A 15,097-nucleotide genomic window follows, 5' to 3' on the forward strand; every position below is an offset into this window, starting at 1 on the left:
TATGTGCCAGCATTTCAATACCTCCAGCCACCATCTTAGTACCTACAGCTGAAAGCTGGGGCTGGGGAACAGGCAGAGGAGTGTGAGGGACATCCTGAATTACATTCCTGCACATCCTGACTTCCAATTCTGAAACCAACAACACAGCAGTTAACCAGAAATCTTTACCACCAGAGTCAAATAACATCCAAAAAACTAGGATTTACGCACATGTCAAAGACTGATTGCAGCTTGTCAGACACTCCAGGCTAAGTGATTTTAGAGCAATTTCTTCAATTACCAGTCTTTTTGTTTGTGTGGACCACCATGAGGAGACATTCAGAAATCTCACGACTCCAGTAAGGACTTGGCAAACTATACACACACACATATATATGTATATATATACATACTTGCAAACTATACATATATGAGCAGGCACACACATGCACAAGAGAAAAAGGACTATAATGCCTGAAATTTCCTACTTTATTGACTGAATTACCTTTTTCTGACTGGTTAAGCAGACGCTGGGGTGGTTAGTGATTATCATTTTTCTGCAGTGTTAGGGTACTTGACATTTTCATTCCCCAGTGACTTCAGTTAAAAACAAATAGGTCTACCTGCAGTCCACATCTGATTGCCAGATGGTCTTTTTGCCTATGAAGCTCCCATCTCCAAGTGAATTCAAATGACCTCACACATACATCTTCAAACATTGCTATCTGACCACAAAAATGTATGGAAAACGCAACATCTGTACATGTCCACATCTTAAATCCCTGTTGTTTTACAAAATATATTGCTTGTCACCCTAAAGTCTAAAGCCTGTTAATGATCTTCAGGAGGAGATGTAAATGGTAGCCTATGAATTTAGTGGTTGTTTGTTGTATTAAACTGTTTAATTTCAACCAAAGGTCAAAAGATAGAAAACTATTCATACGAGTCCACTGAAGCAAACAAATATATCCTTATTAAGTATTTCAAACAGTCCCCAATGCATAGCAGTGTGTCACTGTGTGTCTCTACACTGTCTGTATTGTTATGCAGCTGATGCATCCAAACAGTTCAAATAAACTTGAGATATTGTGAAATTATTACTAAAAGTTGAGAGCTGTTTTTACCTGTGTAACAAAGGTTTATTGAGCCACACAACCTGTAGGATTCAGATTGGGTCAAGGGGATTCCTTGTCATATCAACATCATTGTACACGTAAACCCAACGAGAGGGTAAACACAGGTCCACTCAAATGACTGTATGAAAAAACAGATGGAATATCACAAACATTTTCCAAACTGCAACAGACTTCTAGGCCAATTAAATATGGTTAGCTTTGAATAGGAGAGGAAATAGTTTTCTTTGCTGTTAAATGTCAAAAAAAATATTTCCTTGGGGCATAAAAACTCAGTTAATTTTTGGAAGCTTGCTAAAATTAATCAACCCTGTGTGAACTTTAACCAAAACAAAACAACAAAAAAAAATAGAAATATATAGGGGAATATCAGAAAACGGAAGTGGGACAAAAGAGATTTTGAGTTATGTGGTGCTTAAATTAGTAAGAGCTTTTTCACAAAATGACTTAACAGATCAGTATGGAAAAACATTTGTATTTATTGCTTAGCAGAACATGAAGTTGAGGGTAAAAAGGGTTGTTTTAATATTACTACACTCCTTTAAGCTTAAATACAGTCATGAACAGCCAGGTATGTTGAAAAATATGAGATATTTTTTCATGATGTATTCTGTGTGCAGCATTTACATTTTCTTTTTTTTTTGTTAAATTTTTGTTTTGTTTGTTTACAAAGCAGACTTATATTTTGGCACCTGAAAACTAATTTGCCTTCTGTGAAATTCATTAAGATGACCAAGGAGAAAATTCATTAAGGTTACCAATGAGAAAATGCCAGTTTAAATTGTTTGTCCCTTCTACTCTAGTGGGACTTCATTTTAAAGGGGAAGAAATCACATTCGAAATACTTCAAATAGCAAACCATCCCTAAGTTCAGGCATCCCAAGTTTCCAGCGCTGACACATATTTAGCTCCTTTGAAGGGAGAGCCTTCATCACACAGCAAAGTCAATAGTGGCCATCAGGACATAAAGAAAACATTAGAGAAATTCAGTTAATCTATCCTAGTAGACGAGGTCATGACAGGACCACGTGCATAAATAGCAGAGGTATTATTTTCAGATGTAAATGTTCTAAACAGGAATGGACCAGCTGGGAAAAGGTTTCCTTCCAACTCCCCTAAATAAATGGCAGTTTTTGGCTAGGGAGAGTGTGAGCTGGGATGTCATCCTTTCCTATCACGGTCAGCTCAAGGGAAAGTGGGAGCAAACCTCACACCGAAAACACAAAGAAAATCTCTTCTGCTCTACCTGAGGGGTAGTAGTGCATAAGGGCAGAAAGAAATGAGAGAAACTGAGTTTGTCCTTGCATTTGTTTTCATTCTTACTCACTTTTCTGCCCTGAAGAGGACATATTGAATATTCAACCTGCAGTTTGCAGTGTGGCTTTGTGATACTGAACTTAGATGGGCTCCTTCAACCTCACAAATGAGAACTGCCAATTTGCCCTGCAGCTTAAATCCTTGATAGTGTAGGGATTAACCACGTACTCTCTAAGTAATAAATGCAGTCAGACTAATGTCCCAGAGGGTTTTTCAGTCATTCTGTGTCATCTGACATTTAAAAGTGTTTGGGCTCAAATTCCCTTCATATTCTGGACTTGCAGCAGCAACCTACAACCAAAGCATTTCCGTTCCCTTGAAGCTGCTATTGCAAACACTTTTTGCACTGCTTGTCAGATGTGAAAAGAGGATGATATAATTGAGCCTGCTTTAAAAAAAAATCAAACTGACATAATATTGCTAGTAACTTGACAGCTTTATGTAAAGCCTTCCCCTGAAAACCCAAGCTGATCACACTGTTGAAGACAAGCAAAGGTTAGGGAGAAGGTTTAGGCTCTAGGACTCCTAGACTCAGCCTTTCAGAGGTTCGGTCATATTTAGCTTGCCCTTTGACATGACCCAGGCTTAAACAATAGCTTTGTGGATATGCTAAATGGCCACATCTTGCCAGTTGCTGCCAAATTAATGAGCCCATGTCATTTTTAGTTTACAGTTCAGTCATAAAGCAGCCAAGTGGAAAATGAGGCAGGGACCGTTAAGGAGTGTCACGCAAATTTTCAAAGGGTATAGTCCCTAATTCCTCACTGCCCCTTTCAGAAGTCTCTAATCATTGTTCACTTTCCTCCCCTTGATTTCTTCAGATCCTCTAAAGATCCCCCTCACTGGGCAAAAGGCTGGTCAGAGAAACTAGGTACTGGTGACTCCATCCAGAAGAGTTGAGGAAGAGTAAAATGCAACCTGCACTCATGATTTGCACAAAATTTAAGCCATCTGAGTGGTCACCTGAATTCCCCAGCCCCCACCAGGGGTATACATGCATGAGTGTTGCATAGTTATGCAGAGCATAAGCGTCTAATAGCTTAAGGGACAGAAGCAAAAGGAAGCTTCCACGCTAAAAGGGATTGTTTTAAATGGAATCTTGTCCAAAAAATGCTTGGAGAAAAGAAAAAAACCATCATTTTCTAGTGTCTTACATGATTTACAGGCAGGAAATTAAATCAATGACACCTAGCATCCCATCTGCTCTTCTAGAACTCTTTTCTTCATCTGTGGCTTGATCAAAAACCCAAAACTCAGTTCAGAGTTGCAAAGCTTTCTGCTTCAATCCTACAAAGTTGCATATGTTGTACAAGTGGTTTTACATGGTTTCAACCTGAAACCACACAAATCTTGTCAGCTTTCCAGTGTGACTTTAGAATTTTAAGCAGCTCTTCCCTATCTCGTTCAGCTCCCACCTGTGCTTTACCTCCTTGTGACAGCTGTAACTGGCATATTTCCTCATTCTTAATCCATCTTCTTCTGTATCTTCTGTCCCTGTTTCTCACCAGCTGTGGACCTCATTCTTCTATTCCACAGCCTGGGCTTTTACCTTGGAAATGTCTCAGCTTCTCAAAGCTCAACTATTGGATTTTCTTACGTGTGGCCTCGCCTGGATGCACAGGATTCTCTCCTTTGCAATTGTCAGGGATCAACGTTTACATTATCCCCAGGCAGCCTCCATGGTTCCCTATTCAACTCAAATTTGTCCTTGTTGTTTTTAAATCCTGCCTCAGACGTGCCTCAGGCTCTCCCATGCAATTTGTCTCCCTCTGTTCCTCTTCTTGCTCTTCCTGATTGTCTAGCACTTGGCTTCCTGTGTCCCTCCAGGAGCTATGTGTATTCCTTGAAATTTTTACTAGGACTATTCAACTGAACAAAAAATTGTTTTGTTTCATGCTGCATTCACACCCTTTTGGCTCAAGTATAGAGGGTGAATTTGCTAGCAGGAGCACTTGCAGACGCAGCAAATTTGAAGAATATAGGTCAGAATATTCTTGGAATATAAAAACAAGTATTTGCAAAGAAAGTCAGTTCTAGGAGGTATGTTCTTCCAGTTGGGAAGCAGAGTGATTGTCACATGACCTCTGTGCCCATCCGAAATTTGAAACACATTTCACATTTTAAAGACAGAATTTTCTCACGGAACCTCTTGCAAACCATTTACAGACCCTTGGTTAGATTGTGGTGCTGCACCACATGCCCTAAATAGAGAGCAGTTCAAGGCCACACAGGAAGAGCCAAAGAGATTGAGCCTGTCTAAGAAACAATTCTTCCCCAGGGCTGCTCCCCTCTATGTGTGGAGGTGAACAGTTGATATTAGCTGGTAGGAACCAAAACATTTAGAAATACAGAAATCAGTCCTCAGAATACCCCTAGTTGTCTTGGGGTACATTTCAGGTCATCCTTCTCTCAACCCAAGCAATCTTCTCCCAAAAGCAGGTCTGGGCCTGTTCTCCTGCTCCAGCCAGAAACCTATTCCAGCACCACACCCATCTTCATTTAAGGAAACCTCTTCCAGTTCCCGGCCTAGCCTTGTTCCTAGCTGTTTCAGACACCTGTGTGTTTCTGATAAGAACACCATTAAGCTGTCATTATGCTATTTTTTCCTTCTTAAATACCAGTCTGTGTGGTTGCTTAAGCAGCATACAGAGCCTGTCTCAGACTGTGGCATTGGACTAAATGCTGTTGTGGAATTTTAGTTTTCTCTTGTAAGGTCAGCTCTTGTTCCCTTAAATGCATTCCAGGTCAGCCCTTCTTGACCTCTATTCCTATTTGAATCCTTCTTTCTGAAACATGGGTGCTCAGATAGGCACATTTCATTTCAAGGGTCTCACAGGTATCTGAGAGATTAGCATCAGTCCCTTTTGATCTAGTGAAAAAGCCTCTTTTGGCATATGCTGTAACCACACTTGACTTATTCATTGTTATATCATGACCATATCTATTTTGTATTCCTGTTATTTTCAAACAAAAAATCTTAATTTTTATAGCAAAATCCATGCTACCTAGAAATAAATGCATGATCTTAAAATTTGTGCTAAATGACTGAAATCCTATTTCTATTACTTCAAACCCAATGTAATTCCAGTGTTCATGTTATGAATTCCAGCTTACTGCCATACTCTCTCCTTTTGTGCTGACAAAAAATGCCATCAAAACATTTCTATGCTTTCTACAATGTGACTTTCCCTACCATTAATCAAATCCTAAAAAAATTTTAGTTCTAGATTAATCTTTTAAAAGCTCTTTCAGTAACCCTTAGCCAATGAGATGCTTCTTTACTTGTCTTGTTGATCCTCCACAAGTTCCAATATCTTCTTTACATGAACTGTTAATTTCTTGAGTAAGACCATATGAAATGTTTTACTGAAGCTGATATAATAGAGATCATTCTTATTTCCTTTTTTGACAATGTAGTTAACAAGGAAAAAGTAATTATTTTAGTCTTGCTTGTTTCACCTTTTTCTAACTCAAATCTTATTTTTCACTGACTTTCATGTGTGTAACTACTGTCTTAGAACTGGCATACTGCTGAGGTCAGACTAAAAGGACTAGTTTTCCAGCTTGCCACTTTCCTATTTCCTAAAACAATATGTACAACATTTGCTGTCCTCTAAAGAAATGCTACCAGATTTGATTTTACTCAATTATTCAGGATCCCATCACCACAAATTACAGTCTCATCTTTCAGTTCATTAAGGACTCAGGAAAAAGTTGTCCCTTCCCGAACACATTGTGCTCTCTATATCATGCTCCTCCTCAGAGATTGCAAATTTCCATGTCAATTCCCTCATTCCTAATTGTCTGCCCTGTTTCCCTGTCAAGAAAAATGTTCGAGAGAAACAGAGGGAAAACTCTTGGTTTCTCAGATCCCATTCAGACTGTGTGGAGGATTCACACCCCTCATTCCTTAGTCATACATGGTCATCTTTTCTTTTCTTCCTCATCTTTCTTCCTCCCCTTTCCCTTCCTTTTACGTGATCATCGACCTCAGCAGTTTTTATCCACCCCTGTACTTCTGGTGCTGGTACTTGCTTTCTCACTGCCTTTTTAGAGCTTGCACAGGACCTGACCAAATGTGCCAACCTCATTCAACAAAATGTTGAATATTCCCAATACCTGTGACCAGGCATCATCTCATCATCTTCCTGGTTTTTCCAACCCTTTCAGACACTCTGGTAAAGTAGAGCAGAACTCCTACAAGCAGGTGCCCTTCAAGGAAGAAGACCTCTGCTGATTTAACCCCATTGTACAACTGTGAAGACAATCACAATCTTCCTTCAATGGCTGCCTTCAAAAGATACCGTAAGCAATGGACAAACTTGAGACAAATTAGATTGGCTGCATGAGCTATCTCCTGAGAGAAGAGAGACAAACAATTTGTATGAATTAAACATTAGTTAAAGTTACTCACTGTGGTGTGCAAAAGGTCTTTTTCTTTCTCTTTACCTTTCTTTCTTCTTGTTTCTGGCTTCATTTTTCTTCTAGCTCCACATTTCTCCATCACAATTACTGTTCCCTGGATTCCCTTACAGCTGCTAGAAAGCATCTTAGTACGCCATCTCAGATGCTTCATTCTGAAGTCGTAGAGGTGTAAAGCACTGCTCTGCCACTTGCTGCAAGATATCAGTCCAAAGTCACTACAGGAAAATACTGGCATTGGTTTCAGTAAACCTCTCTGGTGAGGTGCAGGGAGTGGTGGTCTCACTTGAATCCTTCACAGCAGTTATTTCTCCAGACCTATCATAGTCCATAGAGTGAAATGGTGGCAAGGAAAAACAGACTTGGGCCACTCAGTAAACAGACAAACGGGTTTTAGAAAGGTGTCCAGGACCAACAAAAGAGGTACTGAGGTACTGTGATAGTATCTACACCAAATAATTTTGATTTTATTTAGCAGCAGGGAAATTTTGATCTACTACTGAGGTACCAGCTTTCTGTGTACTGCTGCTCTCGTGTCCTACAGAGAAACCCTCTCTCACCAGTTCCTTAACTTGTCAAAGAGGTGAGAACATGCTCTGTTGGCTCTTCCTGCACCACATCAGAATGAGCAGCGGAGAGATGTAACTCCTTAAACCGCTTGAGTTGCCAGAAGAGCAAAAGAAATGCACAAACCCAAAAATACCACCAGACCTATGTTACAAAATCCTTGGTGAAAGATTGACATTTGCTTCGTTTGAAGCCAAAGACCTCACTCCTACTGGAGACATCATGCGCAGTACAGGCCTGTAACCGTGACCAAGCACTTCTTTCTGTGCAGCTGAATTTTTAGATTATGTCCATCTCCAAAAGAATGCAAATCTTGGTTTAGGCAGTTATAGATGAGGTATTTGAAAGGTAGATGTGTTTCTAGTGGCAAAAGCTCATATACGAAGTCATGAAAAACTGTTTATTATATTCTAATCTCTCTTTTAGTGGGTATTTTATCCCTCACCCTCTGACCTTGAGCACTCTGCACAGCAGTTCTGAAGCAACCCCAATTAGTTACTTAGAGCGTAGGCAGACATGGTCGAGTGGCTTGGCATTTACAGACATTCAGCCATAACCTGAGCAGCTAGATTTGCTTTAATCCCATAAAAAATAGTCAGGAATATAAATGTGCCAGATTATCAGCTGAGACAAACTAGCTCTGCATCACTGGGCTCAGTGACGCTGTGCAGACTGAATCCATTGAAGCATTTGTCCTCGATATATCCTAGAGAAACAGTCTTTCATAAAAATAATCAAGGCAAAACAATGTTGTCATTGGAAAGCCTGGATGAGATGCATGTCAGAATTACTCAAATTCTTTGGTGTGATATTTAAATATGAGTGTTTGAATGACAGGGAACTACAGGCCAAATAAACTGTTCCAAGTTGGATTTGGTAAGCACTGGCTTTTTCTATAAAGAACATTAGTCATAAAAGTTCAGTCAAAAGTCATATGTAAGATTATTAGCTCTTGTGCAGGGGTTTTCTCATTTGTGTTGGCTCTTCAAACACTTTGGAAGCTGTACTGAGCAAAACACTGAACAGCTGAAGATGGTTGTGCTGGAGGCAGGCTTTTTTCCATGCCTTCCTCACTGCGCATCCGCTTGCTATTGGAATCCCACAAGAAACAAATTCCATTCTTACAATCATAGTTTTGGGAAAGCAGTTCTGCAAAAGGGAGGGAAAAATATTATGATGAAGCCTCCTTTTCCCAGCTTTCTTAGTATTAGAGACAATGGACCCCATGGTGTCTCATACAGTTAAACAAGGGAAGGGACACAGCAGAAAAGAAAAGCATTGTCATGCTAAAATAATGTTTCTAATGCTAGGATTCCAAGCTGTGAAATGGTCACAGCCTTAAGTCTGCCCCTTTAATATATTGTGAGAAAGCCCCTAATTCCCTGTTTATTAATCTTATCACTGAAAAACATTCATTAATGAATTAAAACATAATTAAAGCAAAAAAAAAAATCAGTATGTGAGGCCCAATAGGTGGCCCTTACAAAACTAATACCTTTGGCTCATATAGGTGTGAGCAACCTGCAGGGGCCAGACAGCTCAGGGACCAGCAGGGGTTCTTCAACAGCATCCTGAGGCTCCCAGTGACCAAAGGACTCACAGCACTGGAATGGTCTAGTGCAACCATGAAACTCAGAACTAGCTGGACTGCTTGTAAAGACCACAGAGACTGGAGGACCATTTGAAGACAGGGCAACATGTGTAGTCTGGCAAGTGAGTTATCTAGTTGAGCGCCTCACACATGAGTCTGGTTCAAATTAGGTACTCCACCAATAACCTGGTGGCTGCAGCTTCCCATGGGGATATTGTTTTTTTCCTATGTACTTCCCTAAGAATGTGTTGCAAGATACAAAAAACTCTGTGGACACTTTAGTCTGACTGGGCAAACCTTGTGTTTTGTATTCTCATTACTCTATCAGACAGATGGGCTGGAGCCTGATTCACTTCAAGCATAACAGGCACAGTAGGAAAGACAAGCTATGGCCGACATGCCCTTCCAGGCAGTGAAAGCAAAACAGCTAAATTCGTCTTCCTGCCTCTGACACTATGGCTCTTCTGCTCTTTCCATTTTATTTTCATACTTCATATCCCAAGTAACTTTGAAATCAAATTCACGTTCACATATGACAAATATATTGTATTGATCTTTCCTCTAGACAGGCCCAAGGCTGAACTGCTATTCATAAGCAATGGTGTCAGCACTCCAACAAATGGGAAGAGGCAACAAGTACATCTCATCTTGAGCTCCCTCTCCCTCCTTCTACTCCACTGACAGTCAGCTTTCAGCTGCATTGACCTCCTGAATGGTCTGCAGGTGTCTTTCAGAAGAAAGCTCAAGCAACTACTTTGAACATGGTTTAGGCATAGCAGCCTCTGTGAATTTATTCTGTACAATGCTCTGCTTCTGTACTCAGTTACAAACATTATTTGGCTCTAAATATAAAATAACTTGCAAGTTACCTTAATCATACTAATTTTATTTTGAATCATGTAGCTCTAGAATTTGATTTATGTCTTCTATACATCAATGTCTCTTGAAGTACAGCTGAAGCCAAAGCTACACCTCAAAGCAAAGTTAAAAGTGCATGTGAACACATAAAAATGTGTGTGTTTTTCCTGTTTTCCCCACCCTTCCCAGCTTACTGTGATGACAACACTAGCACCCCAGTGGCAGGACAACATGCAGCCAAGCAGCAGTTCAGAGCAGATCTCCTCACCAGGAGGGAGTGTGGTTGTACCATCCACTTACAACATCTGCAGCTCCCATCCTGAGCAGGGAGCCACATCTTCCTTCAGTCCTTTCAGCCTCTGGCGTAGACCTCTGGCTTGTCTTGTTATATTTTTTAACTTACTCTCTAGCCTGATGATGAATGAATGAATTAATGAATTAATTAATTTTCCAATGAATATTGAAAAATTCTGAGCAAGCTGCCTTATGTCATGATTTCACAAACTGCTGGTCAGTCTAACACAGAAATGGAAACTGGAAGTGAAACTGTTGGAGTAAGAATCTGCAAGAAATACAGAGAGAAAGAGAGAGAGAGAGAGAAAGAGAGAGACAGAAAGAGTAGGTCCTCTCTCTCTGTTTTCCTAAGATCTTATTTTTATTTATTTTCATGGATTGATGAAAAAGAACAGCTGAAGGGAGTTGATAAAATTTGTGTTCTATAAACATGAAAAAAAATCCCCTTTTTGTGCACTCCTTCTCTGTAGTAACCAGTCTTTGTTACAGATCTGAAATTACTGATTGGTATCTTGGACTTGCACAAATGCACAATGCACAAATAAGACTGTCACTGTGTTCTGAGTAGAGGAAAGTTAATGATTATCATGTTTATAGCTTGCGTTAAAATGAGAAAGCCATAAAGACAAACTTCTGATAACGTAGTACTCATATCTGGTGAACTGTGAGTTTTCTACTGTGCACCAAGGTCTCCAGTCTCATTACTGAGTCACTTGCACAAACTGCTTATGATGTTGTTTAACCTAGCAGGACTACATTTGATAAGTGTCTGCAGAAACACTAGCATAACTCCTTGCTTTGTTCAGCTAATGTGCTAGACCTCCTCTTGGGTGTAAGTCTAAAGGAGTATTATTTTTTCTTTTTTTCCACTTTGAAAATCCAACAGAGTTTATTCAACAAGAAGGCAGCATCTCTAAATTGCAGCATGCAGCTTGTATGTACATTGGTGCAAACCAAGTGTTTACTTTGGCTGTGCCGTGTTGGAATATATGGGGTTTTCATGAGCAGCATGAGAAATGGAAGAACCTGCTGAAGTCAGAAAGGGACCTTTGTCTTCAGATCCCAAACCTTCAGCAGTGTCCTGTGCCATTGACTCTACGACTGCAATTGGGGTACCCATCTGCTTTGTAGTGTGCTGCCACAGGTACAGACTGCTATTGTTTCTGACTGTTCACATATGCTCATCTGAACAACTGGACAAGTGTCTTTTTGTTTCATTAATGTTGTCAAGCCTGTTATTCACGCTGCAGATAGAGCTTCATATAGGAAGACACTCAGGTGAAGCTTTACTGAAAAATAAACAAGGTTATCCAAAACTTAGCATGATCACTCTTGCAGTCACTGGAATTGGATTGGAACGCAAGCCTTGAAACACAGAAGATGTTGGAGAGGTAAAATCCATTTGGCCTGCAAGAAAGAAAAGCAATAGTCAGCTGGATAGTATCTCCTCTCTTTCCCTAAAAATTATGGCTAACTGATTAGGATGAATGGTTACTGACAGTAAAGAAAAGAGTGAGGAATAGATGTGCAGTTCAGATAAAAGGTGCAATTGCATCACACTGTACGCAGAAATTAAACCCTGTGGTGATTTTGCAAACATTGGCCAGTGTACAGCAAAAGGATGAAAGCTCTGAACTCCAATTTAGATACTTGAGAGGTCTCAGAACACTGCAAATAGCCAAGAGCTGCTGGTGGAATTTTCAGTCTTTTTCTGTGCGTTAAATCTGGAAAGAAAAAAAAATCTCAAGTAACATGGAGATAAAATGGAACAGGCAAGCATAACTCTTCATTCAGTAAAGCTCTGGAAAACAAATGGACAGTCTTGGGATATTATGGATAAGGAGATTGATTAAGTTTTTACATTTTATAAGATAATAAAACAACTATAAAAATATTTCTAGTGCTGCTTATACTATCATAGCTCTGAGAAACAGCAATATATTGACTGCATGGGCACCGTATGGAATTGTGTATCGAGCTTGTACTTTGCTGGTCAACACATTGCAATGAATGTCTGGATTTGATTAATTTGTTCATGTGTTTTTTTGATATTAAGCTACAAGTAAGGATCACACTTTAAAATTGGTTTCACACAAAAACTGAGTAGAACTGCATCTATCTAATTAGAGGATTCCCAATGGTATTATATTTTTTTGCTTTTGGCGCAGCTGAGAACTAAAAGTATCTTAATTAGCAGAAGTATCTTAAGTCTCTCCAAATGTGAAAGAGTTTATTACCAATTACTATTTTTCAGTTTCTAACCAACTAATGACTCTTGGAAAATAATCAGAAAGACAAATGCTGTCCCCATATTACAAAATCAGCAAATATAGAAAGAACAAGCCTTGGACTTAACAAACAAGTATTTTTCTCATGATTTGATGAGTAAAACATGACATCAAGCCACAGTCCAACAAATTCCAAGCTTGTGACTCCTAGCCACCTGCTAGGAGGTGTTGTGGGGCTAGTAAATATGGAGTTCTTGCTGTCTTTTGTGTTTTGGATTGTCATCACTGCAGAGATAAATTTGGAGCTCTACAGAATCTTGTTTCTTGGGTATTGCTAACATTCAGAAGTGGAATAAACCTTTAGAAGTAGCATCACCACAGTGGCTAAATACCACAAAGAAAGGCCTGTCATAGGAAGAATGGGAAAGTCCACAAGATAGGCTGAGACATATACACAGTAACCAAATTAGCCAATCCCAAAGCAGCAAATTAAGAAACAGAGAAAAATAAATTGCAAGAAAACGTGCTGTGATGGTGCATTTTCCCCCCACAGCCCCCACCCCATCTAAATGCCACATTATGATCTGAGAAATGCTCACTAGACTTTTGCCTTGATGAACAGGGCCCAGGCTAAGGTTCTCTTGAGCTTATTAGCTGTCTGTTCCCAGAAACTTGTGTTTTCCAATAAGCTTCTGGTTTTTTTTAATTAATAGTCTTAGAGACTTGTTTTTTCTTACCTGAATAACAACCCAAGAAGAATAATGTTTTTGTCATCAAACTTTCAAAGTTACCAACCTGAATTTTGGCCAGAATGGAAAATTACTCTGACTGAAGCCCACTGTCTTGCAGCCCTATAAACAGTGGTCCAACATGAGACCCCTTGAGCTTTTTCGCACCAGAGCAGACCGCAGCCAGTGGCCTCCCTCTGAGCAGGGCCTCTCAGAGCCAGCAAACTCTCAGCTTTGCCATACTCAGAGAATCACTGAATGACAGCGATGGATGACACCAGGATGCCTCAGGATAACCTTCAGAAAAATGTGAACATGGGGCAGAAAGACTCCCCAGAGAAAGTATTGTGCTCTGCAAGGGCTGCTCTCAGGACCCTGAGGCCCACTTTGATGACCTACCTTGCATCACCTCCTCTCTCCTGTTATTTTCTGAATTGTGACATATTTCTGTTGCTTTACAGCTCAAAATGGAAGGTAGCTAGCTCGCTGGCAGTGATTTCAGAGAAAATGAGTTCTAACATCAGTGGCATTAATACTGTGGAGTCTTTGGACCTCAATAAATTTGGGTCCTTTTGATATGGCCTGTTGTCAGGAAGCTGATCCATCATAGTTCAAAATTTATAAATCTTATTACCAAGGTATTCTAGTAAATATATATACAAATTTATACATGCAATTATATATATTTTAATTTATAAATTTTAAAATACTTAAAGCATAAGCTCATATAGAGTACACCCAAAGGACAGTATACAGCAACACTCAGCCACATGCATTTATAAAGACCTGTACTGTCTGAACTAATCTCTCTCTCTACACTGCTGTTTCTCTGCCTGTGGAGCTGGAGACTGTCTGAAGGAATTATGGAAGACCCCTGTAACACAAATAATTATCAAAGCAATCTGGCTGAGCAAAACTGTTTAACGGATGGCAAGCTGCTTCACACTGTGCTACATTATGCTTTACCAATCAAATGCCTCACTAGTTAATTCATTGAGCTCCACATGGATTAAATAGGCTAGAGTGCACTCATCCTCTCCTCATGCAAAAGAAGAAGATTTGGTTCAAATGTTGATTTGCAACATGTCAAGAAATGTTTTCTTCAATTAAGTAACCTCATATTAAAGACAGTTCCATGCCAGAAAAATAAACAGTGCAACTTTTCTACACACAGGCAGCAGTTACATGCAGGATACAATCTTATGCTTTCTTTGAGGCAGCTTTTGAAAGCCAGGAATTAATATTTGTATCAGAATCACAGCTACAATAGTATTATCCAAATTTTGGGCTCAATTACACCTGTATACATCAAAGCCAATTCATTTCTAGTGGATCCACACAGGTTTAGTAATCATAACAGAGAGACAAAACATGTCTTTCAAATTTGTTCTGCTAAGTGAAGAAGAATTAATCCATAGACTCTGCTCCACACAAATTTCACTATTAACACTCCTTTTATGCAGCTGAATTCCTCACAGAAGGTTTTTTCCCCTCTGGTCTAGAAACTAATTGATTTGACTAAAAATCGGTAATTACTACTAAAAATAATAACAGGCATGTCTTCTCTGGTCATTACTACTAAGGAGGTCAGAGATACAAAGACAATCACACTCCTAAAATGGATCAAACAAAACAAAAGCCTCCATCATTGTCAGACAAAAGAAAGGTACAGAAGAATAAATGTACTATATAGTTTTATCTCTTCTTCAAACCCAATAACTAGGGGCTGACCGCACACATCCTGAAGGCTATGTAGTTACAACAGAAGTGGGTTTTGGCCCTCTGACAGGGAGTTTTCATTAGATAAGCTAGACCTAAACAATATATTTTCACAGGGCTTTGTGATGGCATAGCTGAATTATAAATAATTACTGACATCCCATCTGAGAGCCCAAGCAGCACACCATTATGCAGCTCATTGGATCTCCTGGGAAATGGGCACTGAGGCAGCTTTGCTTCTCTCCAGTTTTGCTCACCCAG

This window comes from Melozone crissalis, unplaced genomic scaffold (genome assembly GCF_028551555.1).
Source record: "Melozone crissalis strain CALT ecotype California unplaced genomic scaffold, PUWL_Pcris_2 ptg000005l_1, whole genome shotgun sequence".
Classification (NCBI taxonomy): Eukaryota; Metazoa; Chordata; class Aves; order Passeriformes; family Passerellidae; genus Melozone; species Melozone crissalis.